Source organism: Octopus bimaculoides, chromosome 2, assembly GCF_001194135.2.
Source record: "Octopus bimaculoides isolate UCB-OBI-ISO-001 chromosome 2, ASM119413v2, whole genome shotgun sequence".
Lineage (NCBI taxonomy): Eukaryota > Metazoa > Mollusca > Cephalopoda > Octopoda > Octopodidae > Octopus > Octopus bimaculoides.
This window is the reverse complement of record NC_068982.1, coordinates 133,079,897-133,090,004: the sequence shown is the minus strand read 5'-3', so window position 1 is coordinate 133,090,004 and position 10,108 is coordinate 133,079,897. Positions and strand designations below refer to the sequence as shown.

At 35.3% G+C, this 10,108-nt stretch overlaps 1 long non-coding RNA gene across 1 annotated transcript in view; it reads left to right on the top strand.

Moving 5' to 3' along the window:
- LOC128247027 (uncharacterized) overlaps nucleotides 1–10,063 on the top strand; it is a 14,351-nt gene extending 4,288 nt beyond the window's left edge. Inside the window, exons 2-3 of the long non-coding RNA XR_008263437.1 lie at nucleotides 2,572–2,802; nucleotides 7,662–10,063. This is a non-coding gene — a long non-coding RNA (uncharacterized LOC128247027). The remainder of the gene's footprint in view (nucleotides 1–2,571; nucleotides 2,803–7,661) is intronic.
- The last annotated feature ends 45 nt before the right edge of the window (nucleotides 10,064–10,108 follow it).

Genomic DNA, 10,108 nt, shown 5'->3' with positions numbered 1-10,108 from the left:
GGTTGATTAAACAAGTACCAGTTACACACTGGGGTCGATATAATTGACTTAATCCGTTTGTCTGTCCTTGTTTGTCCCCTCTGTGTGTAGCCCCTTGTGGGCAGTAAAGAAATAAGAATATTGTATCCTTCAATTGATCTTCAGTTAGACCCTGATAATATTCTGTGTCCATTATAACAATGGCACCCCCTTTATCTGCTTGTTTGATGACAATTGTGTTGTCATTTTCAAGACGTATAAGGGTAGGCTTTTCTAGTTTTTAGATGTTTGGTCTGATGTTGATGTTAAACCACAGTGGAAATCTGGAGAAGATATCAATGAACTGATCTAGATGTGTATTTCGTTCTTTTGCAGGGTTAAATTTTGATTTATTTTTTGCCAAGGATTCGTTGTTATTATTTTTATCAGTAAAAAACTCCACAAGTCATGACTGTGTAGTTAAGAAGTTTGCTTCCAAAGTAAATGGGTTTGGGTTCAATCCCACAGCATGGCACCTTCAGCTAATGTATACACAGCAGGCTCCTTTCAGTTTCTATTAAACCTACTCACAACCCTTTGGTATATAGTAGAAGTTATTTGCCTTAGGTATTATGCTCTCTACACCCGTGTATACATGTATACATATTTTCTTAGTTTGCAGTAAAGGCATACATACATACATGCCGGCAAGAACTATTCGGATTGAATGGGACATGCCAAAGCTAGGCCGAAACAGCTGTAAGATTAAACTTCTGTTCATTCTCTAATTCCTTATGTACTTTGTACTTCTATCTGTAAACCCGGTTGGCAAAATAACATGGTTTGTCATAAACACCTGAATTTTGTGGGTATTTTTTTTGTCACTTTAGCTATGAATTAAATTAATGAATTCAACAGGATACACTGTCTGCAAGTAGTTGGGTTCACTATATTATCCTCCATTTTCAAATTGATATATATATATATATATATATATATATATATATATATATGTACATGGGCACATATATGTGTGTCTGTATATTATATTTGGACATTACTTGTGTCAGTGCTTGCATACTTGGCTGAGGGAAGACACTTCTTCACACAGCTGTTCTCATCCATATGCAGCACATGGCCATACCAGTGCAATCGTCTTCCTGGGGAATTGAAAAAAAGAAGTAGGGGCAGAAGTGGAAATAAAGTTGATAAATAAAAGAAAAATATTGACCTCCAACGAAAGTCAAACTCACAAAGGCGAGATGTTGTGGTGAAATCCTGATACCCCGTGGGATAGCAAGTCAATTGTCCTAAATTGTATAAAGGTGCATGCGCACTGTCAGTGAAGAACAGTGTAGCATGTGCAGGCACTTTGTGAGTAGGTTGTAGAAGTTGTTGAGAAGAGATATTGTTTGTTACATGTTGTTTCTGATTTACATTTGTATTGTTATAACCTTGTTATAAGTCCATGTTATAAAGTAGCATATACAGTGAGTAAAAGAAGGACATAACAGTGTTGATGAGACATATAAACCATGTCCTTCAACAAGGAAAACATGTGGCCTGTCCTCCTTCCTAACTGCATTCTTAGCTTCCAAGAAGAAGCACCAAAATACCTGAAGAATATGGAACACACAATGAAGAAGCATGGCATCAGGGTAGACAGCATGGAGTGATTGCCTTTCTGATGTACTGTCGTCTGTCATGAAGATTTCCGGCCTCATCCAAAATATGCACTATTATCCAACAAAGAATTATACAACTTCAGAGCCTCTGTAACTGTTTCTGTTCTCTCATTTGTTGTAATCAGCATTTCAAGTGGTAGTCTCCAGCGCAACTGTGCGTCAAGAGCAAAAAAACTTGACACTCCTGTCTGTCCATGTTTCCAAATGCATCAATGAATACTAGTTTACCAAAATGTCTGATCAGTTTATGCACATGTCTCATCAGCGGTGTTACAATGGCCATGGCAGTTTGTTTTCCTTCTGGCCCAACAAGCAACAATTGATGTCATCACCGAGTGATCCTTCCTCAATCTTCCTCAATGTGTATTTATAAAACATCCAAGCAGTTTCTGTACTTTCATATTCATCAAAAACATTATCTTTGATTGCTATAGTAACTCAAATTTACCACTAACCAGCGTATATGTTCAGTATCGATGATATCAGCATCTGAATGAGAGCACAATACAAAATTCGCATGGCAATCGGAGGTCACCATTTTGAATGCCAACCTTTGTTAACTTGGCAACAAGGTCAAGATGATCTCTGATTGGCTGTATGCAAATGAGTTCATTACTGGGATCCGGAACACTTGTGGGAAAAAAAAAAATTCACCACAAGCACGGTTGCTAGCTCTGCAACATCAGCATGAGCCACATTTGTCTATGAGGCCCAATGCTCAAAAAGTGGTTTTCTATATATGTGTGTGTATACACAGACACATACACACTCTCTCACATATATATTATTTCTTTTTTCTGTTCTAAAGTGGCTGTAAATCATGAGGCAGATGAGTTTTTAGGAATTCTCTTTTATAATTATTATGTATTACTTTTGTAAAAGTTTTGATTTGAAGGGTAATTTCTTGTTGATTTCTCTTTCACTATAGGCAACTGATGCTGATAAAGAGACAGGTAATTCTGAAGTAATATATTCAATAGTAAATGCTAGTCAAGGCCTTTCAAAGAGTTTTTTCATAAATGCACAAAATGGAATTATTACTGCATTAAATATAGATTATGAAAGCCTGACTGATAATGTCATCCAGTTAGTAGTCAAAGCTGAAGATAATGGAAGACCAGTTAAGGAAGATATTGCTCTTGTTAATATCACTGTATTGGTGAGTACTAAAAATCTAATATTTCTAACATTTTGTCATTGTGAAAATATTGAATTAAGAGTAAAGTCATTAATTACATTAAATCAAGATTGAATCTTGTACTTTGTTCTTGTTCAGAATGGGGCTGAATTTGTTTAGCTGTTGACATCCTTGGAATGATATATAGATTAGTTTGGAATGATATTTCAAAAGTCAAAGAAGTTATTTTTAAAAGAAATCCAATATTTTATGTTATGATATCTTTTACCAAAGGTAAGACAAGTGAATAGTTTTGTAATATATAAAAGAGTATTTTTTATTTAGCCTTAAGTTTCAGAATCTGTTGAGGAATCAATCTTTAGTTACTTTGCTAAAATTTATATTCTGATCTTTGTTAAGATCAATCAAGTCTGTTCATTAATATGCTGGTCCAAATTGTCATCATTAATTTGTTTTATAAGAGATTTGCTTTTACTTAGTGGGCAAGAAAAAGATAATCTTTATGTACCATCTTTATGCCAGTTATTGTATCCATGTTAACTGAGTATTAACTGAGTTAAATCTCTCTATCTGAGTACCTCATTCATTGTTACAATTTCAAACAAAATGCCTTCTCTTCAACTACAGATCTGTAGCTATGGTTATAATGCAAAATTATCCTTTCTGCTACTCTGCGGAAACATAAATCATGTTATATTTATTAACTTCTATATGGAGGAAGTTCTTTTTTTGTGTGATTAATTTGTGAATGAAATAAAAGACATTATGTTGGGTTGAAGAGTTTATAATATTTATTGTTTCTTGGAAAATGCTTATTAATTAGCATCAGAAATAACATGAAGGTCAGCTACACATGTTTAGATTAATATCACTCAAATATTGCATGCCACAGTAGGAACAGACACATATCTATGTAGCCTTCTACCTACACTCCTGCCTGTAACTTTCAAAATCCTACCAGTTGCCCACTTGAAGTATCCTGTCTCTCTATAAAGTCCCCCTTACACTATCCAATGGCATCACAAGACACTATATGGACATGACTTTAAGAAGATAATAAACAGCACATGAAATTCTTCAGGTGCAGGGATAGAGAAAACTATCCCTGTCTGGCTTCATCGAGAGATTCTGTAACCATCAAAATGACTTCTTCAATATCAAATAAAGTATTTTTGACAGTATCTCTCCCTATACACCTGCAGTTTGCAATTACCAACTCTATGAGAAACTATACATGCTCCAGCAACCCATAGTATCCATCAATAAGAATTAATTATATCATTGTATGCCCTGCTAATGAATCTGAAATTGCTGGCCACTTAGAATACAAATATACCATCCTAGGTTTTGCTGACCCATACACACAAGGGCAGGATATTTAAGCCCTGCCACCTGTATAGACTACTGCCTACCATGTTGGTCACAACATTAATGTAGAACTACTGTTAATGTGTTTGAACTCCAATGAATGATGACTGGACTTACGCCAACATCTTACTCCACAACATGCAATACCCGATTCACAGAATTGATGTCACTGAATACACCATGCCACAACCCATTATCAAAGTGACACTAGCAGCTTGCTAACATCGTATCCAAACACATGGACCTAAAAATAGAAAAAAATAACTGGTGTCAATTTGATAGCGTTAATACCATGTGATATTAGCTGACTAATAGTGGTCTAAACACTTAAAACCCATCTTGAATTTCTTTCAAACCCACCACCCTACCTCTGATTGTTGAGAAAATGCATCCTCCTATCCATGAAACTTTAAGTCATGTGGAACTGAGTCAAACTATTATGAAGTATATGTGATTCCAAACAAATGTGCTGGGTGCTACTTTCTATCATTTACTTTCTTGCCATATATACATACATTGTCATTCATGTTAAGGAAGTCTGAAGGATATCTCACTGGTTCACAAGGAAATAGAAATACCAAAATTACACACTGTTTCTTTGTGAATAACTTAAAGCTTTATACAAAGAATATGCATGAGATGAAAAGGAGCCTTGACCTAGTTACAACATTCTCAAAGGATGTAAAGTTGGAGTTTGGTCAGGATAAATGTTATATGGTTGTGAAAAGGGGGGAAACTATAAACCAGTAACATCTCCATCAATGATTTGAGTATTTCCCCTGTATCTGACGAGGAATGTTACAGGTATCTAGGGGTGGATGAAAATATATCTTACAATGGCACCTGTAACAAAACATGTGTCACTAAAGAATATTACAGCTGAATAAAGAAAATTTGAACCTCAAAACTCTCTGCACTCAATAAAACAGTGGCCACAATACGTTTGCAAAATTTGGGCTACTTGATTGGATGCTTGATGAGATATGAGCCATTGATGTGAAAACCTGAAAAATACTAACAAGCACACATAATTTCTATCTAAACAGTGACATAGACTGCCTCTACCTAAAACGTAAACAAGGCAGTAGAGGCTTAACATCGATCCAAAATGCCTTTGAATGTCGCATCATATCCCTTCGGCAACATCTTTTAACCACCAAATGTTGAAGTGCATCCTTTGACCAAGCTTGCATACATGAGGCTGAAAACATCATAAAACTTGGAAGGCAGCTCTTTTAGCAACACTCTTTGTCTGGTAACCTTGAATACATGCCCAAAAGAAGTCACACGACTCTACCGCAACATATCACCAGATGAAAGGATGAGCAGAAGACTATGTATGGATATGTTTGTAGAAAGCTCCATGATGATAGTAACATTGATCATCAAGCAGTTTATCATGGACGAATAGCCAGATTACTACCTCCCACTTTGAAGGGTATGCGTTTGCAATCCAGGAACAGGAAATATCAACCAAGTACCTGATGCACAAAAGGGATAGAGATGCAGAGAAAGCCGTAAAATGTGACAACTGATGCAGACTTTGTAGAGTCCACACTGAAGATATCACCCACATCAAAAGCAGTTGTCCGAAAATGTCATCACGATATTATCTATTGATGAAGCATGAGGTTGTAGCTAGGGCACTCTATAATAAAATCCATTTGAAGGATAATCCTGAGGACAAAGAAATAAGAACCTACAATATGCTAGAAACCATAGCCACTCATAATGAAAAGGAATACTGGTGGAATGTACCAGTGAAGACCTCAATAAAATGTATGCACAACAGACCTGAGATAATGATTTGGGATAGCGAAGAGAAACTGTGCACAGTTGTGGAAATTAGCTGCCCCGAAGATTTTGACATAAAGCTGAAGATCAGTGAAAAAGAGAACACTTATGCTAAACTATTGAGAAATCTGCATTTACTCTATCCAGATTACCAGTTCAGGTTTATACCTGTAATTATTGGGACTCTGGGATATGTAACACACTGCCTAAATACCAATCTTGAGAAATTAGGCTTCTCAAAACCAGAAAGGAGAAAGCTAATTTGAAGACTACAGATCCAATCCATCACTGAACTGTAAAAATCTGTAAAACTTTCCAGAAGTTTATCATTTAAATATATACGAGCATGTCTCGATATGTAACTATATGTTTGAGAATACATACATGAAACATCACTGTTTCATCTACAACTGAGTCATGGTTTAGGAGCTCAGAGAAGTGGTCGATCTAGCGACCAGTGATTTCTGTTGATTTAGTAAATAGAGTGGAAGACTCCCTGGAAAGCAAAGGAGCTGATGTAGAGCTCTAAGGCCCATAAACTTGCTTCATAAGATGGTGAAGCTACTTGCTGTCACTTGCATCAGCAGCAGCCTGAACATCACAAGCAAGCTCCTCCCATCAAATGTTCTGCATTTTCCTGAGAGATCGCTGCAGTAGTGATTTTATACTGCTAAAGTGGGCAAGTGTTAGATTTTGCTGCACAGCGGAAAGTCCTCTGTGTAGCAATACATTGTGGACATGCCACTTCAGCATCATTTTCATCAAACTAGTCTCTGTGTCTGGCAGTAGTATATCCCAGTGTTTCATCAGCACTGCAGTATTTTCTATTTTCAATGCTGGACAAGTGAGTCTGAAGCTCTTTCCTCAACACAACATCATATATCTTGTGGATATTCAGACACCGAGGAATGCTGACTTGACATTACAAATATCATAGATGTCACATTGTGGATGATGACATAATCCAGCAAGTGCCAAACGTTAGACCTTGGATGCATCCACGTTGTTGTGTGATCACCTTTGTGCATAAAATGTGTGCTTGTGATGTAAAGTCCATGTTCATCACAGAGCTCCAGCAGCATAAGACCATTGCTATTCATTTTCCCTACTCCAAAATGTCTTAGAGAGTTCCATGTTTGCCAGTCTGTTCCAACCCTAGCATTGAAATCCCCCAGTAGAATGACTTTATCAGAATTGGGGATTTTCCTAAGTATGGTTCTCAGCTGGGTATAAAAAATAGTTTTATCTTCATCACAGCTAGTTAAAGTAGGTGCGTAGGCACTTGTTAGAATAGCAAACCACCCACCTTTCAGGTGCAATCGTAGAGTCATTAGACATTCATTTATAGGAATAGGAAGCTCCTTCAACTTCTTAAGCCAACATCAGCCTCTCTGTGCTCCCCTTCCAAAAAATGGTGTACCCACCTCCTACTTCCTCAAGCTGACCATCACCTTCTATACGAGTCTCTGAAAGTGCAGCTATATCAATGTTATAATGGTTCAGCTCGCAAGCAACAAATGCAGTGCATCTCCCAGGCCTACAATCACTCTTGTTATCCAACAGAGTGCACACATTCCAACATGAAATGTTCAAGTTCCATCCATATTTTGTAAATAAAAGTCTCTTTGTTTTTCAAGCGCATGTGGACATCTGTCAGTCATGCTAAACTGAACAGATATAGAAAGACAGGTAATTTTTTTTCGGTTTGCATCTTCTAGAACCTCCCTGACCTCCAGGTGAGCAGTGCCCTCTCCAAATGGAGCTGCTCAGACACCCATGCAGCAACTGAATCTTACCACTGTCATGGGCAGGCAACAAGGAGACAACTTTATATCTAGCATGGGCCGCCTACGTGCAGGTTGCTGACGACATGCTTCCAACCCTTCAGGTCTGCATGCTTTACCATCTTCCCATAACCGCAGGACTTCCAAATAAAAAATAAAATAAAAATATACTAAAAATATATAAATATATACTAAAAATAAAGATACATATATACTAAAAATAAAATAAATATATATAGGGGGAAAAAAAGAAAAAAGCGCATATCGAGCAGAGGCCAGCAATGCCTGTGCAGAGTTTTAGGTCCAATAAGGCTTGCACGACACCTCATAGACCCTCTCCACATACATGCATACGTACATACATGCATACGTACATACATGCATACGTACATACATGCATGCGTACATACATACATACATGCATACATGCATACGTACATACATGCATACATGCATATGTACATACATGCATACGTACATACATACATATGTACATACATGCATACGTACACACATGCATGCATGTATGTATATGCAGACAGACATGCATAAATATATATTTATATATTACAGCATATTAATAATGTGTGTGTATGTATGTGCATGTACATGTATGTGTGTGTATATATATCATCATCATCATCATCATCATCACAGAAAACGGATGTTAGATGATGATGCTGTTATACACATATATACAAACATGTACGTACATACACACATATTAGTATTGTGTAATTAAAAAAAAAATATTCTATTAGGTATTTATTGTATCTAAATAACCAAGTTGTAGATGTATAATCAAAACTTTGAAGCTTGAGAGTATATATTAATATTACAAAATAATAAGCTGTAAATAATAAAGCACTGAACTGTTTGAATTGTTAGAAAACTGAAAAACAATAATGGCATGTGATGTTTCTTCTAGCTCTTTATTTTCTGTGTTCAAATCTTACCAAGATCAACTTTGCTTTTTATCCTTTCAGATTAATCAAATAAAGTACCAATCAATACTTTGGTACCAACTAGTTTTTTTCACTTAAAACTTCTGGCCTTGTGCCTAAATTAAAAACTACTGTTATGAAATAATGGTAAAGTAACAGTGAATGTCACAGTGTGTGAGAGTGTTTGGTACTTATTATCTCCACCTTAGCAAAAGTGGAGGTATTATTTTCAGTCGTGTTTGTTTGTCTGTGGACAAGATATCTCAAGAACCGCTGGATAAATTTGGATGACACTTTCAGGGATGTTTTGCCTTGTGACTGGAATGAACTGATTAGATTTTGAGATTGATCCACTACTGGACAAAGATTCTGGATTATTTTTCTGATTTTTTTACTTAATTTTTGGGCAGGGTTGGGTTCATTTTTAGTATTCTCATTTATTTTACAACTGAATTTTTAAAACTTACCTCCAACTTTTATGTTATGCTATTTTTTGGAAAAAATGAATACCATTTTCAAACTTTTTAAGCTTTGAACATGAGAGATTCAAAATCTATAAGAAACAAATTTTTTTCTTAATCAGAAACAGATAACTGTTAGGTGATTTCTACCAACAATATACTGAATGTGTGTGTATGTGTGTCAATATATTTCATTTGCATTGAAAATATATACATAGTTTTTGTTTGTATTTGAAAGTTACAGTTATTTTACTTTCTGAAAATTGAAGATGCTGTTATTTCAATTTTAATGTATTAGGAATGGAAATATAATTATAAATATATTTCAAATACAGATGAAATATATTTATTCACACAAAAAAAAAAAAAAAATGTATTGTGACTGTAAATCCCTTAACCTCAAAGAATTTCTGTTAAAAAAAAGTAATGACTGAAAAATTTTGTTACAAAATGCTTTTTTGGTAGATTCTAAATCTCTGATGTTCAAAATATAAAAACTTGAAAATCATTTAAAGAAAAAATATAGCATAATAAAGGAAGTTTGAGGGAGGAAGTGGTTAACAAAAGCCACAGTAAAAAGAATGGGAGAGTGTTATTACTGGTTACAATGACTTTGTAATGATGGACTTACTTTGGTTACAATCCACCATCTCAGATTAAATCACTTAGCAAATAGATAGAACTCAGGAATTAATTTTTCTACAAATAAGTTTCATTTATTTAGGATTTTATGATTAATAGTTTATTTTTATTGTTGGCCTATTTAGTTAAGTTGTGTATATGTTAGTAGTACATCAGATCTTTGGATAATCAGGAAACTAAAGACTTGCACTTGATAATTATAAGGTTGACTTATATTTCTTAGGACTTGTATTGCATATTAATATTGTTTATTTTTAATCTGAGATACAAGGCCAGCAATTTTTTAGGGATGGGGTTAATTGATTACATTGATGCCAGTATTTGAGTGGTACTT